Source organism: Temnothorax nylanderi, unplaced genomic scaffold, assembly GCF_030848795.1.
Source record: "Temnothorax nylanderi isolate EJ_2023f unplaced genomic scaffold, tnyl_v1.0 TNYL_tig0021_pilon, whole genome shotgun sequence".
NCBI classification, from domain to species: Eukaryota; Metazoa; Arthropoda; class Insecta; order Hymenoptera; family Formicidae; genus Temnothorax; species Temnothorax nylanderi.
Genome location: NW_027249083.1, coordinates 505,743 through 522,651, shown reverse-complemented (window position 1 = coordinate 522,651; position 16,909 = coordinate 505,743). Strand labels below are relative to the sequence as shown.

The window sequence follows — 16,909 nt, the reverse complement described above, 5'->3', positions numbered from 1 at the left end:
CGTCCTATTTAGTCGCGCATCGATACCTTCGACGCGTCTATCCTATCTACGACTACGTCGCGTCGCGTCGCGGCGACGAGATCCTCCCACACCGCCGATTCCGTCGCACCTGCGTGCAAAAAGCGGAGTGGGCGGCCGCCGGCCCCATCCCGAAACAGGAAGGGTACTGCTGCTGCTCGAAATGAAACATTGCCGGTAAGAAGAGCGTCAGAGTCGGCGGTGTAGGTAGTAGGTGGGTGGTAGGGGTGGCTTGCACTCTCTCGCGTGGTGAGGCGACACGAGCACAGAGGACGTGGAGGAGGAACAGGAGGAAGAGGGGGAGGGGGATGAGGAAGGGGAGGACGCGGAAGGGTAGCTATAGGGGCGGATTCGCGCGTTCTACGTCCGCGAGGGGGCAGGTTGGCTGCGAGACGCGAGAGACGCGAGAGACGCGGGGAAGAGCGAACCAAGCGAAGGGAGAGAGAGAAAGCGAGCGGGAGCGAGAGAAACAGATAGACAGAGAAGGAGAAAGAAGGAAGAGTGCGCCTAATATGCAACAAGAGAAAAAGAATTGGCGATCAATAGGTAGTAGCTGGTAAGCGTCCTTTCATCCGCCCCCGCGGACACCTCGTCCTTTTCCACTCGCCCTGTCCTCCTCTCTCTCTCGGCCCACCTCCTCTCGCACTCTCACCTCCTTCCGTCTCGGCGGTCTCCATCCTTGCGCCATCGCCCCTCTTAACCCACCCTCCGTCGCTTGCCGGCCACCTTCACCCCCTTCCCCCCCCCCCGTTCCACCTTCCCGATTCTCTCTTGAGTTCATCGCGAAACTCCGCCACTCCATCGCCTTCGTTGTCGAGACATCCGCCCTAGCGCACGCCTAAGTTTGTCTCGGTTCTCGAAGACCAAACATCACCTAATTAGCTGGTTATTTCTTTCCTTCTGTTCCGACACCCCCGTTGATTTCATTAAACTGCCGCTGCCTTTGCAGGCGCTCCGAGAAAGAATTGTACTTCGCGATATGAAAACGTAATAAAATATCTACTTATACATTCGACCATTTTTGTAAGGAAGGTTCAAATACGAATTAATTTTAACTAATGTTTACGAAAATGGAATGTTTGTAAAAGCCATAAACATATATGTGCGTAAATAGATGCGATTTGTAGCCGAGTATTTCAAAGTTTATCGCGAAGATGCATCCCACTTCGCAGTTGCACTTGTTTTTGTCAATTAAGAATAAGGCGAAGATGCATCCCATTTCGGAAGGTTAACGATAAAACGAGAGGAGATACCGCCTCCGTGGAACACTTTATTCCCTTGGGTCGGTTTACCTGCGTTTCCAACGGCCAGTTGATCCAAAGCGAAATTATACTCTACGTCGCGCACAATAATGAGAAACAAGTACGAGGACACTCTCGCCCCCGGCGGCGGTCACGTGACGAGATACGAGCGTGTGCCGAACACCTCTGATCTTTCTTTCGCACAGGTGCAATTTACTTATACCGGATCGCAGAAAGAGCGTCCACCGGTATATACATTGCTCCACCGACTTCACCGGCGCGCACGGCTGTCCGGAAGGAGAATATTGCATATTTTATATTAGGTCGTGCGCCGAACCCTTCCTCGCGCCCGTCGCCATAAATTTACGAACTGCTCGTACCTGACTTTGATTCGATCGCGTTTCCGAGAAGTTCGCATAATTTCACGAAGAGTTTTACAATACAATTGCGTCATACTAAGAGATTCGGCCCTTGTTCTATTTTTAATTTCGACATAAGATTTTGATACTATAAAGTCCACGAAAATGATGTAAATATTTTTTCCTCAGTCTGAAATAATTATGATTTATATATTTTTCGATCATGTATAAAATGTTAAAAATAAAAAAGTTAGACATTACGTTGCGTAGTATTAACGTAAAAATAAGACGTTGATATTTAGTTTCAATTTCTTCAGAATCCTTCGAAATTCTGTATTTAATTTTTACCTTCATGTTAGTAATGTCTTCCAACTTAATATATCGAATATATAATTTTTTACTTTTATATAAAAAATGTGACTATATGTATATCCCCTTTGGATTTTCCAACTAAAAACGACAAGACATTCATATCGATTGTATGTGCGTTTAGGACAGAAAGTAAAGAATTCTATGCACGTCTCGCGTACTATCGATTTCCACCGCAAGATGCAACAGATCGACGACGATCGTTCGAATATACGCGGTAGCGGATCGAAGAAGTCGCGGTGTTCCTTAAAAGCATTTGATCCCCGCGATTGATATTCCGCTCGCATGTGCCCGCGTCTCTTCGTGGTTCGCAGTCCAGGTTAACTTGGCGATACCGCTGACGGCGGTAAGATCGATTCGATGCCCGTCCTAGGTAAGCCTATGCGAACGATATCGATGAAACGCGTCGGGGCTTTCGAGGCTCGTAACACACACGCTCCCCGCATTCGCTGCGATGTGCATGCATACCGGGTGTGCTCTCAAGAGCACGCTCCCCGCCCGAGCGGCGTCATTGAACCCCCGGGCACTTGTCGCCTGATGAAGGGAAGAGGCTCCGCTACCTTGGCAATTAGTCGGGTACCATTACTTACGACCGCGCGAACATACGACCGCAACTTTCGTCAATTGCGCCGTGTCGGGCCCCGCACCCCACGGCAAACGTCGCGTCGCGTCGCTATCGCCTCTCCGCGCGTACGTTACGCTTCAACCACAGCGTATACACGAATGTGTGTACTCGAGTTCTCGACGACGTCATTGAACTCTTCCAGCGGGCGCCGGAACGGCCGGAATTATTTTAACCTCGGAATTAGATATCATTACCTTTTCCACGATAGATTGGAGGATAATTTGAAGGGAGATTTTAATGACTTATATATATATCATATGATAAGGCAGATTGTTCTAAAGGAATAGAAAATTAATAGGTAATTTTTTAGGTAATTATAGTGTAGCTACGAGACGATAATATTTGAGAATTGGCGCAGGTAAAAAGATATATCCAACACACACACGCACAATCGCATGTTTAAACCTTTCTGTGTACATATATAATAATAAAATTTGTCTAGTTTAAAATGAACAATAATTAGATAGCATCGGGAATATCAAAAATTATTATCGAAAGTACGCTTCGTTCCGTCATACATATTTCGTCCAGTATCTTTGAGTATGTTATAATATTTCGATCGCTATATATTTATAAATCCTTCAGCTCACATGATAACATGATCGAGCCTTAATTAGCTGAGTGAAGAAGTAGAAAGCAAATACCTACACTTGGAATCATCTCATATAATTTGTTCGAATGGACTCGCATCTCTCCCCCCGTTCGTTATATTAAATTTTACGCCAACTAGTCTAGTCTGCTCGGCAAAGACTAGTATACAAAACTGATTACTGTATTCCAAACAAAGATTCATGTCAAAACCTTATCAAAAATTAAGGGGAATAAATTACATGTGAAATCGGTATTTAGTCGATTAATTAATGAAGAATTAACTTATGAATTTCCGCGCCGAAACTAGACGTATCTAAACTCGCAAACGTTAAATCTCCAAGTATGTAACATCATTATTAAACTTCAGTTATTGAATCCCATACTTATCGAGAGTGTTCATCGAAGATACTCGCTACCGGCACTCGGCAGTCCCCAAAAAGCGCTTTATATAATGTCGACTAGAGGTGTCTCGCGGTGAATATTCGAATTCGAGAAGCGCATCGATCATGCCCAGAACGTAACGACAAACGTTCGATATCTTTATGCACATTGCACGCTTCGTCGCTATGCACGTGCACACGTGTTCGAGGCGCGATCGACGTCATCGCGATGCAAGCTGTTTGTCGATAATGCCTTTCGAGGTAGCGAGAAAAGAACGTCGCGGGTGCACAATGTATGCGCATCCGTCGTGGTGTGCGCGCCTTAGTATCGCTAACGGTTATATCGATCACCCGAAAACGGAATCTAACATTGATCGATCAAGTACCCCTTTCAGAGTTGACTCACAAATATATGTATTCCCACCGACCGCATCAAATATATATTTTCAATCTAAAAGATGAATTTGCGTTGAAAATTCATGCAAATTGTAATCCTAAGTTTACGCATGTTATATTAACTTCTGAATATACATGATATCACGTTTCGTTATAAAGTATGTTATATTAAAAGTACGAGTAATAATTAAAATAAGATAAATTAAAATGGATAAGTAAAATACAATAAAACTAAAATAATACACAATCACACATCTCATTTAAATTAATTATATATTAGTATTTCATTTTAAACACTGCTAAAATATATGCACGGTTTACTTAAAGCTCGAGTAGGTGGAAATTAAACGCAGCCGTTTAATTATCGAGAGTCCCCTAGTATATGGAAGCCTGTTCTATACAGCGTTCGTGCTGTTTCGCGAATCGATTTAGCGTAGAATGTCACTAAGTAACGACGTGAGTCATTGTGGAATGCCGGTTGCAAAGAACACCGGAGAACTTCCACCTAACTACTCGATAATACTCATACACTCGGCAAACTGACTAAACGAGATCCTTTGAGATGACGAAAGATCAAATTTCCGCAAAATAATTGAGCTACACAAGATATATTAATTTTGCACATGTGTATATTCACGGTTTTACATCTTTTATCTAAACATTCTAGTAAAGAAAGAGGTAGAAATATGTGCGATAGGATGGAAATTTGAGACATTAGGATTCTGTAATTCTGACTTTAAAAAATATATACATATATATGTATAAATTGAATGCGTGACGTTCTATATAATTTGCATCTATATTTACCATTGTAATATACATTATATAACTTAAAAGATAAATGTAAAACAGAAATAAATGAATATGAAACAGCTTATTATATTTAAACATCTAGTTTTATCGATCAGAGAAACATATACATAGGTATATTAAAACGTATACCGATATCAAGAACGTTATAATACATGAAACATATAATGTTGCATTTTTCTCTCTATTTCTAATACGATTACAAACTTTAAACTTTTCTCTTTGCGTATCGATTCTACAGACGCGTAAATAAAGTCATGGTTCAGCTGTTATCGCGAAGTACTGTTCTTCTCCTAAGAAATTGCACCGAGTCATCGAGAGTCACCGATAAGAAATGCAACGCGCGGGTAATCTCGCGCAACTCGCTAGAGTAAAATCCACAAACGCCCGTGCCGCGCACACGTATACACACGCGCTACTATGTGAATATGTAAATATTATTTCTAGGATTCGCGCGAATGCCAACGAGAAATGCGACGGTGTCTCGAATATGAGATTCCGATGACACGTGTGACACGTCCTTGCGAAACGGGGACGTATCAAGACAGAGGCGGTTTACGGACGCGTTTACATGTATATACAGTGGATCGATTAAAAAAGTTCATTTTTTCTAATTTATTATTAGAATGTCATGTACGAAAAAAACGAATACATTTTTTGCTCGATCTAACAGTACCTAAAGAAAAGTCTGGATGATTAGAAGAAGATCGGAAGAAGAAATTCGAGATCACCGCCACTCGAGTGATACCTCGGCTCAGCTTCCAAATGCGTAAATCTGGCTGAAGAAGGGCAAGGGGTAGCTCGCGCTACGTATCTGCGACACCTTGGCCAGCCACCTCTTACCGCTTGCTCGGCCCCTAATCGATTTTCCCATTACGCGGATCCGGAGAGCGCCACGCGTACACGCTCTCCCTTCCGTCGTTCCGTGTCCAGCGTGCATTTCCGTTGTGCGGTGAACAAACGAACTCTCGATTCTCATCGACCTCGCCCCGACTCGCCACCATCTCCCCCCATACTCACTCCACACTCAGTCCCACCGATCCAGTCTGCCCTTTTCCTCGTCTTTTACCCCCTTGTTTACCCGACCACCGCGGTGCCGCGGCGGATTGCCGGTTTCAAGATAACGTAATCGCAATCAGGATATATTTCAGATCTTGATAATCTCGTTCTATCAGTCTCATCTATCAGAATTATGGGGTATACACATCGGTCGATAAGCGATTAAGAATTAATCAATTGAGATTACTGCTTAGATAACATTAATCCTTTTTTTCTTGAAAATATTTTCATAGTGTGCTTATTTAAGTACGCAATTAATTCTTAAAAATAATTTCAAATTAGAAAATGTAATTTTATGCAGTCTTAAGAATATATATAGATTTTTAACGATTATTTGTTGCATTCACTCTATGTCTCATTGATTACAAATTAGCCGGTCCGAATTTAAGCTAATTACGCAATTAAACCAGAAACATAGCAAATTAAAATAGAAAATCTATCTTGAAAAATTTAGCATGCGGTTATAAATAAAAGATAATGTACAATTTATGTGTGTGTAAAAAAAAATATCTAACAGAGGCATTCAGCGATAACCAGTTTTTTTTCTCCCGCCCTTAGAATCGGCCTTTCTAATTTCAAGCAAAATTGTAACACTCTATTAACGTAATTCAAAATATCCCGAGATATCAAAGCGTCGTAATTGGCATTCCTATTTCGCATTCACGATGGTATTGGATTTTGCAAAAGATTGGGATTTAAAAAGGGGATGGGAAGAACGTCGGCAACGTACTACCCTTGCGTTCTTCCATGGCTTTATTGACTAGCGAAATTGCTTTCTGCGTTTCTTTCAATTAAGAGCCCTTTGATCGAGGCGCGATACGGCTCGCGGGCATCGAAGACGACGGGCCCGATGTTGAAGTTTAATATCCACGGTCAGCAAGTTTCCGCGCGGCGTTCGCGGTAATCGCGGGCTCTCTCTCTCTCTCTCTCTCTCTCTCTCTCTCTCTCTCTCTCTCTCTCTCTCTCTCTCTCTCTCTCTCTCTCTCTCTCTCTTTCTCTCGGCGGTTGCAAATTTCGCGGACCCGCGGGAGAGAATTAATTAGCGTCGGGCACATTTCTCCGCGGCACGTCGACGGAATTAAAATAGTAATCAAGAGTCGCGCCGGGAGGTCTCCACCTTTTGTACAGTTTGATTCGTAGCCACGTTGCATCATCGCCATCATCACCAGTGCGCGCTCTACCCACCCGCGTCAAAATATTTTTCAGAGGCGGAAGGAACCCGCCGATGAGCAAACAAGATAGAGCGGTCCAGAATACGGCTAGGTAGGAGAAAGAGAGAGAGGAAGACGATAGCAGAACTGTTCCAGGAAGAGCAGTCGGGGGCGGTCGAGGAGCGAGAGAGCGAAGGGAAGTAGGGGAGAGATCCGTGCGCTCCGTTTTTTTCCCCGCTGAGGGTGGCGGTGGGCGCGAGGCAAGGGTGCGTTGGATTCGGTTACTTGGTCTCACCCCTTGGACCACCACTACTGCCGCCTCTAGCAACGGCGGCGTCGGCGGCGGCGGCGGCAACGGCAGTGGCGGCAGCAGCCGTGCACTCCATCCCCCCATTTCCACCCCCCTCCCCTCCGGCCCGGCAGCAACCTCTTTCTCTTCCCTCCGTCTTTCTCCCGCCGCCGCCGCCTCGCCGCCGTTCTCCCTTTGCTCAACCTCTCTCGCTCACTCTCCCTTTCCGCCGTCTCTTTTTCCCTGCCGCACGCCTCAGTGCGGTGCTTCTCGTTTTTTTAACGAAGGATCCGCTCAATACCTCGGCTGTCATAACCTCCCGCCAACCTCCCAGGGTGGCCCGCCTGCCACAGCAAACCCACCCTCTCATCCAACCTCCGCCTCGCGCCTCTACGGGGCCCACGAACCGACGAGCCACCACCTAGCACGCTCGCTCTCGTCCCCCTCTGCCGCCACCCCCCCTTCACCCTCGCCCATCCACTCATTCCTCTTCCCCCGGTTTTTAACGTTTCGTTCGACGTTTCCCTCCGGGTGAACGCCGAGTGGGCGCGAGGGTGGCTGAGGGGGATGGACCCGGGGGGGAAGTGCATTTCGTCGTTACTTTGTTTTACGTCCTTTCTCTCCTTCTCCGTCTGCGTCTCCCACCGTACTCCTCCACCTTCATCTCCCTTAGCGGCGCCACCCCTTTGGTATGGTCCTCCTATATATTTTTCTCTCTCTCTCTCTTTCTCCCTCTCGTTCTCTCTCGCTCTCTCCCTTCATCGTCTCGCGCTTTTTCTCTTCCTCCATCTGCACCTCCTCATATTCCCGACGCTACCCTCTGGTCCAAGCTCAACATACATACTTTCATGTCCGCTTCTATCCCGCATACCCTGTTTTGATATCCTTTATTCTGGATTGCATTCGAAAACGTCACTCTAGAATAAATCTTGCCTAGTCGTTAAAAATTCATCGTATATTCATTTTGTTGACCATGACATTCTATTGATAGTGATAAAAAATTTCTAAATTTTCCATGATAAAAAAATCTATGGCGTATATAGAAACTATTCTGTATTTAAAACTAATCCCTCTCCAAATATTATTCAACACTCTTTCATTATGAGCAACTAAGTTCTGGTATCTATACATACAATCTCCGAAATGAGTAATATGAACTAAGATTTGGTTTAGAGTAGTGTGCAACGTAAGCCTCTGTATTCCGTTACCTCCTGACTTTTCCCTCACATTTCACACCTGTAAATCCACCTCATGCGTATTTGATATAATACGTCGCGACGAAAGCTCGCGAGAAGGAAAAGATTACGGTTATCAAGCGAAATGTTGAACGAGAGGGTGAGGTCGGTCGGCTTTGGGGAACCCTCGCGCCATTAGCGAAGCCCACTTACCCCTTTTAGCCTTTGTTGCACGAGGAAGCGCGGAGAGCCTCGCGAAACGAGCGATATTATGCGGATTAGTTCGCTTCTCAATGGCCGACGAGGTGTTTTACTACCCTTTCGTTGCTATTTATTTGCACTCACGGCACGCCGCCCCTAAGTAAGACTATGTAAGTTAAGTACAAAGCGTTATACTCTTATGTTCATCGATCGATAACATGCAATTCATGTACCATTTTGTTTACGCTTATTTTGATGTTCATAATGCCATTATATTTATGCGTATGAAAACGTATCATGTAATCGCTTTATTTAACGGAGTCGATCATTTTGAATACGACACTTTTTAATTAATTCTACAAAGATTATATTTTTATAAATCTCTCTTATTACAAATATTATAATTACGTAAATTACAAGAAAAAAAATTAAACTTTTATTTTAATCAACAATCATTTCTTACTTTCTTTCGTAGGATAAAAATTCTTCTTACAAATGATAACTATTCTTGCATTGCTACAGTGGTTTTCTTATAGATATTTTCAGCGCAAAGTTACACTATTATCGCATTAAGATCTTTCGGATCGATTTTATTCGCGTTAAACAACCTATTGTCTAACCATTCTCCCTGACCAGATGGAAATTACGAAACTTTGCGTCACTCAATGTTCCTTTTTAATTAATCAATCCTATAACTAATTTCAGGCTACGTTATACCGAGAGTCTGAGTCAATACCGAGTCTCTCTCTATAGATTTCAGTGCTAACTGTAGCACAGACCGAGAAGCAAAACTTATTTAGCTAGGGTTAAGCACGTTGGTGCGACCGTCGGTCGTTAATATTGCAAATATAACGAGGACGCTGTTGCACCACAGGAATAAATATCGAGGCTAAAGTTGCGCGCACGGTACACTTGCAATATTACTGCGACGTACAGCGCGGAGAAAATCTCAAAGGATTTCTAAGAGGCACGAGTAGCGAGTATTTACAAAGGCATTCTATAGCTGGGACGGGTCACTGGTGCAACTTGTTGCCAAAGGCAGTACCAACGGGGGCAGGCCGATAAGAATCGCGTTCTTCGGGACGATATCGAAAGTAGGAGACCAAATGAAAAAAGATCCCGAAAGTCTCGAATCGATTTTCCACGATGGAGAGATACACTCCGGTCCGCGCGGCGATCGCGCTCGAGACAGCCGCGTGATAAGGTCTTCTCACGAGCAATTGCCGTTTCACAAACTGTCTCGATCAGACATTTTCGTCGTTCAAAATCCGATTAATGGCGGAATAGCATTATCAATTACTAAAATTCAATCCTCTTTCCCCACAAAGAAGATAATAACGTTTTATGTTAAAAAAGATAAATAAGCAGATCAATAGATATCCAAAAATGTATATCGAATAAATTGCCTCGTACGTACTGCGACAAAAAAAATGAATATTATATATAAATGCATATAAAATTTATATTTATAAATTAATAGATACGTTTGTATATCTTATATCTATGTCCGACTATCTTCTTTAAGACAATGTGACGCGATATCTTCAAAGCTTCTCGACACAATGCGTGGCGTACATTCGCAGATACGGAGGAAGGTAACCCTGGCATCAATGGCAGAGAGCAGACAAGCAGACGAGTGTACTCGCCGCACTTGTCGCATTTGTCTCTCTTTTCTTGCACTGTTGAGTAACAGAGAATCGTCCGGATAGTTCATAGTAGCTCACCGACTGCCGGTTGATGTCAGTGCTACACGTTCTTCTGCCTCGACGTCTGTTTTATTTCACAGCTTTCCCTCTTGCGCGTACTCGAGTGCCAGTTTGTATCGGTTATACCACGAATTTTTATTTATTAGATCGAAGATAAACAGTCTATGCTTATCCATAAACTCTTCTCTGTGAGTGATTGAGAACTACTAAGGATAGTGTGAGCCGATGTTTTAAATCTCTTTTTCATACTCTGACGCAACGCAAGACACATTTTAGACACGTAAATTCTAAGAAGATACAATCGACATAACGTCAATCTCGTGTAATTTCACGTAATCCAATAATCACGCACCGCAGTCAACAACGATCACCTCAATTAAATTACGAAGTAATCCGATTGGACGGGAAATATCGCCCAGAATTACCGGTGGCGTTCATACTTCAATTTCCCTCGAGTTAAAGAAAGAATTAAAGCCAAGGGTGATGGGCGCGGCTAAATAACGTCTTGTGGAAAATTGCCACGGAATACCGGGAAGCGATAGCCTTCCCGGATGGCGAAGAGGCTTAAATCCTGTTTGGAGGCTCTCGAGAATCCTTGCCGCTGGATGCAACCCAAACGCGGCACACGGTTCTCGGGGAAGCAACAGTTCGTTCTTTACCCCCTTCTCCTTTCACCCGCCGCTACTACTTCCTACTCTCTGTCCTCCTTTTGCCACCCTAAACCACCGCACCACCAATGCACAGAGTTTCCTCCGACCCATTCCCGAGTTCTGACGTCCCCTCTTTCTCTCTCCCACTATCATTCTCTGTCTTCCTCACCTTTTCTTTCTTTCTCTCTCTCTCTCTCCCTCTCTCCCTCTCTTACTTACTCATTCGTCCTTTTTCTCTATAAACGCTTGCATGACTATACTTTGGTTATCTACTAAATTTAGGCTTCTACTTCCTTTCTTGGCGGAAGTAGATCCGCTATACCTTCAGGCGGGCTCTTTCTTTCTATCGTGTTCCTCGCACACTACCACCTTCACAGGTTGACTCTTACAAGATATACTCCCGCCTCCTGATGAAAGGGGAATACGTCCCTAACACTTCAGACGCCACTTTCTTCCCTGCATGACGCGCGGCGCGTGATTTAGTTTCGTGCGAAAGCACCGTGCATGCATATGAATTCTGCTGGAGACCGTTTGGCACCCATTGTATTATACGAAATGTATAAAATTCGCATCATCATTATAAATCCCTCGCTTTTGATAATACTCAAATAAATATAAAAAAAAATTTTGTTATCTTTCCGCTGTAAATTTTTTAATACGTTCATGAATTTTAGTATGCTATTTAAAAATATCACAGACACAGAAAGGAAGCTACTTTTCTTGTGTGATTTAATTATAAATATATATATAAAGAGACACATGTATTATTTCTCTTTATAATTTTATTTTTAAAAAAGCCTGAAATTTTTTGGACATTAATATTCGTAATATATATGCAAATTTAATTCATGATAAAGTTGTAGTATTCTTTGTCCTGCAAATAAACTCGGGAGTTGTAGGAGCAAAATGCTTTAACAAACTGTTACAGAAGTAAGCTGCTCTGTCAGCTCTGTAGATTTATCCAAGTTTATTAGTTTTTCTATGGGGGCTTGCTTTCTAAATAGATTTAAAAGAAAATTGTTGCTGCAGCGATATATTGGCATTATTATTGATACATCGTAAACAAGCTTGGAAAGGACGTGGAAGATAACGTTCGCGATGATATAAAAACGCAGCGGGCACATCGTTAAAATTCAATCGATACTTTTATGACAATTTAATGACGATCTATGCCCGGGCTTGTTTTCAGAGTAAAAACGAAATCAGCGTATAAATTAATGTGCACCGATTTTAACGCGATATCCCCCCGGAACGTCGACAGTACGTTATTGCGAATGGAAAATTGCAGATTTGCCAATACGTTTCAAACACGTGGATATTGGTAAATTTTTGTTCGACGAGGGTCTAATAATACAAATTAAGTATCGCTGCTCGTGCATCTTTTAAGCGATACGCATTATGGCATTAACCGCCAATTATTTCTACAGGAACGGTCGGTAACGGGTATTTCTTGTAATTATTGATAATTATTCTATATTGATTGCAATAAAATCGAAATCATGCTTCAGAAAGAAATCATGCTGCCGAATCGGTCGGCGCGACAGCATTAATTTTTGTGAAGGCAAATAAAACACAACGTCGATACTTTTCATCATTGACGAATCGCCACATTCGCAGGATGGGCACTTCAAGCTGGATGGCGGCTAATGATAAACAAATACCGATATACAACGGCCGCGATTTTAATTAATTCCCACGTAAAAATGTACGATACGCTGATCGAGTCGCTAATGGATTAAAAGTTCTCGCCGCCGCGATATAATTGTTTCAATTTTCGAGTCAAATTGCAGCGCGCAAATGACCGCGATGACGCGAGCCGCGAAAATGAGAGCTGACGGTCGCGAGAGGGAGAGAAAATTATTTGTCGAAGCGCGAAATAAAAGCATTGCGAAAAGTATCGTAGAAGCTGTACGACAATGTGAACACATGCGGTAGTCTCACGATAGACAGAGTGTGTGCATGAGAGAGAGAGAGAGAGAAAGAGAGAGAAAGAGAGAGGGGGGAGAGAGTGAGTGAGTAAGTGAGTGAGTGAGTAAGTGGGTGAGTGAGAGCAAAAATGAGATAGAAAAGAAGAGAGAGCGATGGAAGAGGGACGGTGAAAACACTGTAAAACAAAATGTTTCGTTGGGCGCAATTTCCAGCTGCGGTACTGAGTTGCGAAATGCAATAAAAATCGCTTCGTTTCACCCGCGTATACTCGCCGCCGCTATCCGAGAGAATTTGAAAACGAGCGAGAGACTGCACGTCGTTCGGCTAAATATACGCGCGCACGCGCCGCCGCGGGATAATGCACATCGGATGAAATTAATTATGATTTGACGAGAGAATAGCACCGCCACTCGACTCGTATCAACGCGGGATTTTTATTAAGCTATCACATTGCGCTATTTGCGCGATTTAGTACTTTTTCGTACCGTTGATTTCGAAGGATTTAATAATTATTCCCACTCAATATTAAAACATGTCACGTTCGCTTTTATGATGTAATATGGGGCTGTTATACAATTTTAGAGATCGTTTACGATATATCGTTAGATTCGTGATATTCTATTACGATATATACGTTATAATAATAACTGTAATATAAAAATTTCAATTTAGACACACGCTTGGATCATATAATTCCTTTGCTATGATTATTTTTCATTATAAAAAAAAATGATAATAAAGTATGTAAAAATCAAACTGTTTTCTCATTTCCTTCGCAATATCACATTATCTGTTTTATAATGTCTTTTCATATTGCTAATTGTTGATAAAATCTGTGATTTATATTTTACAGAATATTCGCGATATAATTAAATTTGATTCTACTATAGTAATAATTTTAAAAAATAAAAAAGAGAAAGAGGGAGATAAGAGACATGCCATATGGCATGTATCATCGTTTAATCATACTATCAATCAGATTACAAAAGACATTGCCGCATTTACGATCCGCGTTTAGCAAATCCGTGATTAGCTTTTCGTGGGTGTATTGCAATTACGAGGCATTTTGCACTTCATCCGCGTTTGAAAAGATCACTTAATCTCACTGTGAGATTTCAAAATCATTGACACGAGCGATAATCTGGAAGTTCATCTTTTTTTTCCTATTGAATCTGCATCTCTCTATGTGGAACACAGTACCACGCTTTCAGAGATTTATAGTAAAGTCTCTTAATGTGTGAGGTGAAAAACCACCAAAGTGCGGGTGCGGGATCAGCCCTGACGAATATGATACCGGAAAACGCAATTTAAAGTGATGTAAAAAAAACGGAGCCGTTACAAGTGAGAGTACGAGAAGGAAAGAAAGAGAGAAATATATTGTATTCGAGAAAAAAATCAATCTTTTTTTTATCGTTAGAAAGACTCTCCCCTCAAATTATCGGAAAAATCCAATTATGAATATCTCTTACACTCTCAATAAAACAATGATTAAATTATTCTACCAATAAGAAGCTTTTAGATAAATTAAGGTTTCAAGATTTTATTGCGTGAAAATTACTCTTATTTAAAAGTAAGAACTTCACACAGCAGAAATTAAGAAATAAAAACTTGCGTGAGAAAATTCGGCAAAGTATTTTTGTCTAACATGCCTTTCAGGGTTATAATATGGTTATAACATATGTTACAACCCTGAAATAACTTTTATAACCCATCTGACTGATATAAAAATAAGAGGAAAGTCAAAGGAACGAAAGAGCCTAATACTGTCAAAAAATTTCCGATTTCGCTTTTTATGAGAAACGGCGGAGATAGGAGGAAGGGGGAAAAACGGACAATAACTGACGTCGGACTCATATGCAGGGAAAACTGTTTCTCGCCCGACGACGGTACTACGGAGAAGTGAAGATGTGCGCGTCGCACAGATTGCAAAAGAACGACGGAGAAGGTCAGCATGAAGGAGAGAGAGAGAGAGAGAGAGGAGGGGTAGGGAGGGAAAGGGATGTCGTGCCCGGCATGGGAAAAGCTCTCGTAGCTTCTCTCGTCGTGTGTCTCGGCTGCCATCCCCCGCCTCCCTCGCCCATATCCACCACCCTTTTTTACACTCATTCGCACGCGCGTGCACACAACCGCGCGCGCGAGATCCCTTTGTCCCTCTTCCACCCTCGTCACCCTCTCTCGCTCTCTCCTTCGCCCGCTAACTCCCTCGCCGCGGGGTGAAGGACGATGAAACGCATCAAAGAATCCATCAAATTAAAAACGCAATTATAAAAAAACGTCGTCGCCTCTTTGTCGAAAAGCAAGCCCACCATAGGCGACCCCCGTCCCGAAACTCCACGCCGTCTCTACCCCATCTGCGTGCACACCCTCCTCGCATGTCGTTGCCGCTGTACTAGTCATACCGCGCGTTGATGTGTCGCACGAGCGGGCGAACCCTTCGCCCCCCCCCCCCTCGTCACCCCCTCGGCCACCCCTGTCCCATCCCGGCCCTTTGCCCCGCAGCCCCTACCTTGAACATGTACGCGTCTGGGTTCCTACCCCGAAAAAAAAAATGCTATCGATCCCTCGCTCCCGCTGCCTCCACGCGCGGTCTCAATTATGAAACGCTCCGAAATAGGAGTATCCCTCCGTCCCTCTCTCTCTCTCCTCCGCTGACGCAGATCCCATCGTGAAGACGACTGGGTGACGGACCGAATGAAAAGCGTCGCTCACCCTCCACCCCAGACCTGACGCGTCGTTGCACCAGCCCTCGATGCATATTCGCGCCGCTGCATCTCGCTCCGTTTGCTTCCCGGCACGGTACGCTCTCCGCGGGGACTTGGTCCCAGCTTTGGCACCGTCGTCGACACAACCCGTAGTGTTTTTGGCAAATGAAAATGCGCATTTCCGTGCTGACGAACTTGCGAATGTTGTCGGCAAGCCAGAGAGGCTCTTCTTTGTGCGCCGGTTCTTACGTCGTCGCGACACCGTGATATATCGCAAAGAAACTTTTGTGCCACGATAGCACAGGCATGTTCGGCGGCGCGGGCGTAGTCTTGAAAGCCTTGTGTATTCCTGAAGACCTCACGATAGCTCGACCATATCTGCGATTTTCTTCTGCGAATAATATTACCATCTTCTTCATTCCATATGTCTTTGTCTTACAAAATTTATATTTTGGATCATTCAAGAGCATTGCACGAAAAAGGACAATGACCGCAATCGTTAATTTATCTAAACCTTGTAAATGAAAAATATAGTTATAGTGTCATTAAATATATTCGACTTGACAATCAAACAAAAGTTAAATACACCAATCGTGCGTAATAAAAGTTCTTTTTTAGTTGTGAGAAGTCTTGAAGAAATAAGGCTGATTGAAAACTATTTATCGTAGAGCGCGACTATCGATTTCCAGCAAGGAAACAATAACTTTATAAAAATTGCGTATCACTAAACTGTGTGTACTAAATTATGCAACGGTGAAAAGCATATATACGCATTTATATTCGCGGAAACGGTCCGCGGGTTCAGTCACGGGTATATACACTGGGATTTCCCGGCCTGTAACATCCACTGATGTCCCACGAAAAGCTAGCCAGCCAGCCAGCCAGTCCGCAATACTTTTTAGACCCAGCACATTTTGATTATAGCCGCGAATTGATCGACCAACCGCGCGGTGGAATTATTGTCGTCGTGAATGCCACAGAGGATCGAATAGCTAGAGCTCGGTCGGAAGTGTGACAGGTGGTTACTTCGATATTCGCGCGCCCCCGACGTTCCCGAGGCACACGGAACTTCACATTCTTATGAATAATATTCGCCGGCGAATAGGAAATTTTAGTTTGGTGAGCGAGAGGGAAAGGGGACGCGAGACGCGGTAGCGAAACATGCAGGCGCATTAACCGCGCGATCGGATTCGCAGGTCTTGCGAGACACTCGTCCTCGCGCGCACACACACACACACACACACTCTCTCTCTCTCTC

General features: G+C 43.5%; 1 protein-coding gene across 10 annotated transcripts in view; it reads right to left on the bottom strand.

The window, feature by feature from the left end:
- Nucleotides 1-16,909, bottom strand: part of Eip93f (Ecdysone-induced protein 93F) — a 119,434-nt gene that overhangs the window by 49,511 nt on the left and 53,014 nt on the right. The gene's annotated exons all lie outside the window — the stretch shown is intronic.